Raw genomic sequence first — 8873 nt, forward strand, 5'->3', positions numbered from 1 at the left:
CTTTGCGACCAGTTCTCCAGGTCAGAATTCGGAGTGGGTAGCCTTTCCTTTCTCCAGGGGATCTCTCCAACCAGGGATCAAACGCAGGTCTCCCACATTGCAGACAGATCCTTTACCAACTGAGCTATGTAAACACAATGGGATGTAAACACAATGATCCTCTAAATGTACAAGACAGAGTGAAAATTGGAGTCAGAGATTTGAAGATGCTGTGCTGTTGGCACTACAGAGGGAGGGAGGGTCATGAGCCAATGTATGAAGCTACCCCCTGGAAACTAGAATAGAAGAAGGAATTCATTCTCACCTGGAACATCCTGAAAGATCCAAGCCCTCCAGATGTCTTCATTTAAGTCCATTAAAAACCTATTTTAGGCTTCTGACCTCTAGAGGTTGAAGATAGAATGTTTTTTCAAGTCACAGTCTGTTAATTTCTTACAACAGCAGGAGGAATCTAATGCAGATACTTAAGCAAGAAAATATTGTTGCCAGGAAATGAGTTTAAGTTTCTCAAATCATTCACCCTTGGCATGTCATTCTATATTGAAATCCCTTTTCAAGAAAAGAAATTAGAGTTAATTTGGAGATATTCAATATCGTTATCTGGTATAGAGAATTTCTCATTACATAATGTAAATGTGGTTCTGACTTCAAAGGTTTTGGGAAGTTAAGGTAGTAAAAAAGTAATCCCTTATTCAAATTAAAGTAATATATTCTATTTTAAATCTTCTAGGTTGTGTTTATTCAAACATCATTCCCTTCAATCTCTCTCAGGTTTTCTTTCAACATGGTAGATGAGATGATGATTGAGTCTATGTATATATGCATACGTGTGAGCATGTTGAGTTGAAAGAACAATATGTACAAATGCACACACATATATGCATTCACACACTAGCTATTCCTGAACGCTTTCTTTGGGCTCATCAAAATACATCAATATATATTTAACATCCATTTATTCCTTACAGCATGCACTTGAATTAAGGATTACTATTAAGCTTGGGCACATTTTGAACTCTAAAAAATGAACCAGGTAGTGTGTACTGCTAATTTTTGAAATTTAACAAATTGTAAGTTTAAAATTTGCAGTTTATTGTATGAAATTATACTTCAGTGAATTAGGTAGAATTTAAAACTTCTGGTTTTGTGTGATTCAAGGTAGTAAATAAATCCCATGTAGTTGATTCACACCTAAAATTGGGAGATATCTCTTCTACCAAGGAAGAAAACAAAGTGTCCTATATGGATATAGGAATAGTCAAATTAAAATAAAGCAGTTAACATTTCATAAACCACTTTTCTTCTGTAAATTAAAGACTAACCTACAAAGGTCCATATAGTCAAAGCTATGGTTTTCCAGTATTCATGTACAGATGTGAAAGTTGAGCCATAAGAAATGGTGAACCTTAAAGAATGCCAAGAATTGGTGCTTTCAAACTGTAGTGCTGGGAAAAACTGAGATTCCCTTGCACTGCAAGGAGGTCAAACCAGTCAATCCTAAAGTAAATCAACTTTGAGTGTTCATTGGAAGGACAGATGCTGAAGCTGAATTTCCAATACTTTGGCCACCTGATGTGAAGAGGCAACCCATTGGTAAAGACCCTGATGCTGGGAAAGACTGAAGGCAGGAAGAGGAGGGGACAACAGAGGATGAGATGGTTGGATGGCATCAACAGCTCAATGGACATGAGTTTGAGCAAACTTCAGGAGATAGTCAAGGACAGGGAAGCCTGCATGCTGCAGTCCATGGGATTGCAAAGAGTCAGACATGACTGAGTGACTCAACAACTACTACATATATAAAAGGAAGAAATTGGCATAAAGTGGCTCAAGAGAGAAGAGCACTACAACCACACACACACACATGGAGGAGCCTTTAAAACACAAAATAGAGCTTGACAGTAGACCCATGAAGAAGACATAATCTGTTTCAGAACATCGCCCCATCATATATTCCTATGTGATAATAAGGGCATTATTATCCATTTGCTCTTAGTACAACTTGTTATGCAGCAACAAGCTGATATAACAATCCAAGTGAAGAGTGTTATGCCCGATGTCCGAATCCCCGAGCGGGAAGAAAAAAAGGCTTCTAAGACAATGCAACTCGCAAAAAAGGGAAGTTTATTACTGACTCGAGCCAGGGCCTTTTGCCTCACCCATCACAGTGGTGCAGGGTCAGAAAAAGCCCCGAGCCCAAGCTGTTAGCAAATTTATAAGATATGCATAAGCAATTAGTAGCTGGCTTAAGCGGATTGGTTACATGTTTGCAAAGCAATTCTATTGGTACAGACTTTCGCGGGCTTTTTTAAACCTGGGCGTTCGCGGGCTTTTCAGCTTTCCCTTTGTCTCTTACTGGGCGCATATTGATTGGCTGGCTCCAGGTTACCTGATGGGGGTAGGGAATCTTACCATTTCGGGGGAAGCTAAAACTTAATCCAGGCTGCCTGTCATGGTATTAACCCTGGCAGCCTCACAAAGAGAACTGAGGAAATTAAAATAATATACTGCTTCTCATTCTGGGCAGTTCTGACACTTGAATACTGTTTTTCCAGTCTGTTTCATATAACTGTGACTCCATTAAAAAGTAACTCCATTGAGATTCTCTTACAGGTAACCATGCGAGGTGAAAAGGACTTGCTTGTTTGTTCAAACTGTGAGACTCTAAATCACAGGAATGGACAGGAATTTAAGCTCTCTAGTGAGTCATACTTTGGAGACACACACACATATATATGATATTTATATTGTTTACTCAGCACCCTTCCAGCGGTTATGATAAAACTTAGAATGGGGAAAGATATTTCATTTACTGCTCTGGAAGAAATCATCTCTGTAAGCAGCACTGCAAGTTTTCAAGCAGAAGAAAGATAATTCAATATAAAGTATAATTACACCAAACAGTGCTTTACCCCAACGATAAACCAATACACATGGACACTGATCTTACATACAACAATAAGTAAATATTCATCAGAAAAAAATAGTTTGTCTAGTTAAAATCTGGCATAAATTCTTGCTTCATTATAGTTAAGATCATCTCAGACTCCAGAAATTATGTCAAACTCTTTACTGAAACTTACCTTTCACATAGACTACAATTGGAGACGTGCATTTGATGATCAGTATTTCCAGTGACTCTAGTAGCCAATGTGGACACTGAGCTATATAAAGAACAAGATCCTTTATGGAATAAAATCAATGCCCTGTTAGAAAACTCTCTACATGGTAAGGTCTCCATTTTCAGGAAGAGCAATTATGGTAGTGATGTACAAATGAATGATGAGCAAAAAATGATAAATTGTGGTTTCATAATTTATACTCTTATGGAATTATGTGACTGGCTTTAGTTGCCAAAGTAGCTTTTTTTCCCCTCAAAGAGGTAGCTAAATTCATGATCTTTCATTTAGTAAAATGAGATAAACTTGTTCTGTACATATAGTTCAAGAGGAAAATATTCATAGGAGATGGACCCAGTCTTATGAGATATCTAGGAATTTCCATTTATTTCACTTAAGACTATGAATCAATTTGGGACAGTAAAAAAATGAAAAAGGATAAAAAATATATGACAGAGCAGAAAAGGTAATGAAATGAGTCGCTGAATTGAAATCAAAGAAATGGAAATAGCAGACAATAAGTGGAAGGATCAAGTGCTATTTCTACAATCCCATCAAAGAATTGCAAAAAGTGGCCCTGAGGCTTTAGCCCTACTATTATATGCATTTCTTCAGCCCAAGGACAAATGACCCTCCTATAGTTTTGAAAGGTTGTTGCTGAACAATAAGATGCCGGCATTCTTGGCCTCCGGAGGAGACAAATTCAATTGTGGGGCGAGAGAGGAGGCTGGATTGCTCAGAGCTTTTGTGTAATAAAGTTTTATTAAAGTATAAAGGAGATAGAGAAAGCTTCTGACATAGGCATCAGAAGGGGGCAGAAAGAGTACCCCCCTGCTAGTCTTCACCTGGATGTTACATAGTCACTGGCAGTCTGTTAATGAAAGAAAGGAATGTATTAAAATTCAGAATGGCACCAGATAATTCATCCCAGGCCATAAAATGATTGACTTGAATCTTGTAGAAGGGCAGATTACCACACAAATAGTTTCATTTACATAGATTAGGGGAACAATATCTGAGTATCACAAACTGGCTTGTCAAGTAGTTTGAGCTATTTGGCGGAGCCAACTTGAAGACAGGGTCTGGGGTACATTAACATAGCTTAAGACAAACATTTCCATAAGAAAAAATGCATCGGTTAACTCAAGGTTTTGAGACTAGTTAGCTTCAGGTGAAAACAGGTGTCATGGCAACACAGCATTTTAAGAGAAACCTCCTTTTAAATTTGTATAGAGAAGGAAAAAGCAATATCTCTAGTTTTTTTCCTCCTGCTGCTTAAGAGAGATAAAAATGTCTGGCACTTGCAGTCTATTTCCTCCGTTTGGAGACCCCTGGCCTTCCTGCCTGTTACCCTCTCAATTTCCATCCCAAAGAGTCTTTTCAGGGCACTCTTTATATCTTTATTGATCAGATAGATGAAGGGACACAGCGTGAGGGTGATCAGAGTGTACATCACTGAGGCAGTTTTACTTGAGTGTGAGCTGGGGGTAGCAGCAGAGCTAAGGTATGCTCCTAGACTTGTACAATAAAATAAGGAGATGACTGAGAGGTGAGATGCACAGGTGGAAAATGCTTTATACTTCCCCTGGGCTGATGAGATTGCTTGTATGAAGGAAAATCTTAGAATAAGAGTAAAGTATGCCAGCTATGGTAGTGGTGCCCAGAAGTCCAGCTCCCAAATACATCACCATATTATTGAGAAAGGTGTCAGAACAGGCAAGTTGTATCATCTGTTTTATTTCACAAAAATAGTGAGGGATTTCCAAATCTGTACAAAAGGACAATCTCAGCACCATTAAGCTGTATAACAAGGAATGCATGGCACTCACTATCCAGGATATCAGAACCAGCAGTCCACAGAGCTGGGGCGTCCTGATTACTGTGTAGAGCAGGGGATGGCAGATGGCCAGAAAGCGGTCATAGGCCATCATACTGAGGAGAAAGACAACTAATCCTGCAAAAAATATGTAAAAACACATCTGGGCGATGCATCCTTCATAAGTGATATCTTTGCTCTGGGTCTGGATGTTCCACAGCATATTTGGAATGGTGGTGTGTGAAAGAAAAATTTAAAACAACTCCATTTTAGATAGCATTACAATTTTGAGCGAGAATCCCTCCCGAGAAGAAGAGAAAAAAACTTCCTCAAACCAACCAATCAGAAGGAGACGAGTTACCCTCCACCCCTAGGCAATCTAGAAGGGCGGGAGAAGTCCCTCACCCCACCCCCATCCCACCAAGACTTCCCGCTTCCCCGGCTGCACAGTCTAAACTAGCGGATCCCCTTAAGTTTTCCTTCCCGCGCACTGTATGAATTAGCCAATCCCCCTAAGCTTCCCTTCCCGCCGTCCCTGCAAGACAGTATAAAAAAGACTCACAGCTTTCACTCGGGGCTCCTTCACCACTGTGTGAAGAGAGTCCCTGCTCGAGCTTGTAATAAAGTTCCTCACTGCTTTTGCATCGATCCGCGGCTCCTGTCGTGTTTGGGGAAATTCCGCAATCCGGGTACAACAGGTGGAGGAGAAGCAGATGTCCCCAAAGGACAGGTTGGAGAGAAAGAAGTACATGGGGGTGTGGAGATGGGAGTCTGAGGTGACAGCCAGGATGACAAGCAGGTTTCCAAACACAGCGATCAGGTACATGGAGAGGAAAATACCAAATCTTAGGATCTGCAGTTCTGGTTCCTCTGAAAGTCCCAGAAGAAGAAATTTTGAAATATGTGTATTGTTTGCTGTTTCCATGTAGTGGAGGTGACTACTGGGAAAAAAAGAAAGTGGTATTACTAAATACATTACTAATTTTCACTCAAACAGATATAACTCACATAGCTGAAATACTGTGGTTTTTATTTTGCTGTAAAGAAATTGATGTTATACTGTAAATTTAATTTTCAGTTCAATTCAGTCACTCAGTCAGGTCCAACTCTTTGAGACCCCATGGACTGCAGCACGCCAGGCCTCCCTGTCCATCAAAAGCACCCAGAGCTTACTCAAACTCGTGTCTATTGAGTTGGAGATACCATCCAGCCATCTCATCCTCTATTGTCCCCTTCTCCTCCTGCCTTCGATCTTTCCCAGCATCAGGGTCTTTTCCAGTGAGTCATCTATTCACATCAGGTGGCCAAGATATTGGAGCTCCAGCTTTAGCATCAGTCCTTTCAATGAGTATTCAGGACTGATTTCCTTTTGGATTGACTGGTTGGATTTCCTTGCAGTCCAAGGGACTCTCAAGAGTCTCCTCTAACACCACAGTTCAAAAGCATCAATTCTTCGGCACTCAGCTTACTTTATAGTCCAAATCTCACATCCATACATGACTACTGGAGAAACCATAGCTTTGACTAGATGGACCTTTACTGGCAAAGCAATGTCTCTGCTTTTTAATATGCTGTCTAGGTTTGTCATAGCTTTTCTTCCAAGGAGCAAGTGTCTTTTAATTTCATGGCTGTAGTCACCATCTGCACTGATTTTGGAGCCCAGGAAAGTAAAACCTGTCACTCTTTCCCTGTCAATTTGACATGAAGTGATGGGATGGATGCCATGATTTTTGTTTTTTGAATGTTAACTGGTTAACCAGCTTTTTCACTCTCCTCTTTCACTTTCCTCACAAGGCTCTTTAGTTTTTCTTTGCTTTCTGCCATAATGGTGGTGCTATCTGAATATCTGAGGTTATTGATATTTCTCCTGCAATCTTGATTCCAGCTTGTGCTTCATTTTTTCATTTTGCTGTCAAGGAATTGATGTTAATGTGTTGTATATAGATATATTCTCCTTGAGGTATACCCTATTTCACTTTTGATTAGAAATTTTTGGCCTATTCTCATCATGGTTCCATAGAATTCATGTATTAACAGTTTTAATGAGAACATTCATGTATTTGAGAAATATATATATATTGAGAGCCAGTCATGTCCCAAGCACAAATAGGAAATAAATCTGAAAAACAAATCTCCCACAATCCAAGGACAGTGAAAAATGATATTCAAATAAATATATAATATTATATAATATGTCAGAAGTTGACAGATGGCTCAATTTTAAAGACTCTGCCTGCAATGCAGGAGATACCTGATACATGGCTTCAATCCTTCTTTTGGGAAGATTCTTTGGTGAAGAAACGGCAACCCACTCCAGTATTCTTGCCTGGAAAATTCCATGGACAAAGGCTCCTGGTGGGCTACAGTCCATGGGGTCACAAAGAATCAGATATGACAGCACACATCAATGATTTAAATGAGTTACAGGTGTTATGAAGAAAACAAAGTAAGATGTAAAGGAGAGAATAATAAGAGGTGTTATTTGTACTGAGTGTTCAGATAATGCCAGCAAACAAGGTGATAATTGAACAGATAAGTCAAGAAAGAGAAGGAAGGATCTTGTACATCAGAAGTGTGTGCCTGGCACAGGGAATGGTTGCTGCAAAGTAACTAAGGATGATCCTGGTTCCACATGGTCAAATCCAAACAAGGAAATCAGTGGGGCAGGGGGGTGAGGTAGAGGAGTAGTGATTAGAGATTGTATCAGGGATGCTGAGGAACAAGGTTGCTTCCCTGCTACAGGTGACACTTCGTTCCACATAGAATCCCTCCTTCCATGTGGTTCCTTGTGTGTGCATGTGTGTGTGTGTGTGTGTGTGCACGCATGCACCTAGTTGCTCAGTTGTGTCCAACTCTTTATGACCCCATGGACTATAGCCCACTAGGCTCCTTTCCATGGGATTCTCCAGGCAAGAATACTGGAGTGGGTTGCCATTCCCTTCTCCAGAGGTCTTCCTAACCCAGGAGTTGAACCCTGGTCCCCCACATTGCAGGCATATTTTTTACCATCTGAGCCACCAGGGAAGCCCTGTAACAGCTAACTGATACAATAATCAAAGAGAACAGAACTGAAGGAAATTATAACAACATGCTGCTCCTAATTCTGGTCACTTGTTCTGATATTTGAATAGCATTTCACTTCTCCACCTTCTGGATAAGATCGAGTATAATACAGGGACTTCCCAGGTGGCTCGGTGTGTAAAACCCACTTGCCAGTGCCGGAGACACAGTAGATGTGGATTTGATCCCTGGGTTGCGAAGATCCTCTGGAGTAGGAAATGGCAACCCGCTCCAGTATTCTTGCCTGGAAAATCCCATGACAGAGGAGCCTGGCTGGCTATGGTATCAGTCTCCATGTGGTGCAGAATCAGACACAGCTGAGAGAGTGATCACAGACAATATTACTGTGATTCAAGTTTATTTTATATACAATAATTACAAGTGATCCTACTGAGGTTCCCTCAAACCTAACAGTGAATAGTTGAGAAGAAACACATTTACTATCATTACACTTTAACTGGTTACAGCAAAATTTAGAGTTGCAGGAGACACTCCATTTAGAGTACTTGAAGGAATCATATTTGTAGGCTGCAGTGGAAGCTCTTAAGAAGCAGAAAGATAAATCGATAGAAAATGTAATCACAAGAAACAATATTTTACCCCAACAATAAACCACCTCTCATGTGATCACTGACCCTGTGTACATCAATAAGTAAATGGAAATTTCCAAATATTTCTCATCCACGTTTGGGACAAGCTTAGGGAAAATGGGAAACAGAAAAATGGAAGACTTCATATATCATGCAGACTAAAAGCTTAATCAAGTGAGTTACCTAGATTTGTATACAGAAGTTGAAATTAAAGAAATAGATATACTAAGCAGTTAATATAAGGAACAAATGCTATTTCACAATCTGAACAAATAATTGCTATTCCTG

At 40.0% G+C, this 8873-nt stretch overlaps 1 pseudogene; it reads right to left on the reverse strand.

The window, feature by feature from the left end:
- Nucleotides 1–3960: 3960 nt before the first annotated feature.
- LOC136156031 (olfactory receptor 7A17-like) lies at nucleotides 3961–5860 on the reverse strand (annotated as a pseudogene).
- Between the last annotated feature and the right edge of the window lie 3013 nt (nucleotides 5861–8873).

This window comes from Muntiacus reevesi, chromosome 1 (assembly GCF_963930625.1).
Source record: "Muntiacus reevesi chromosome 1, mMunRee1.1, whole genome shotgun sequence".
NCBI classification, from domain to species: Eukaryota; Metazoa; Chordata; class Mammalia; order Artiodactyla; family Cervidae; genus Muntiacus; species Muntiacus reevesi.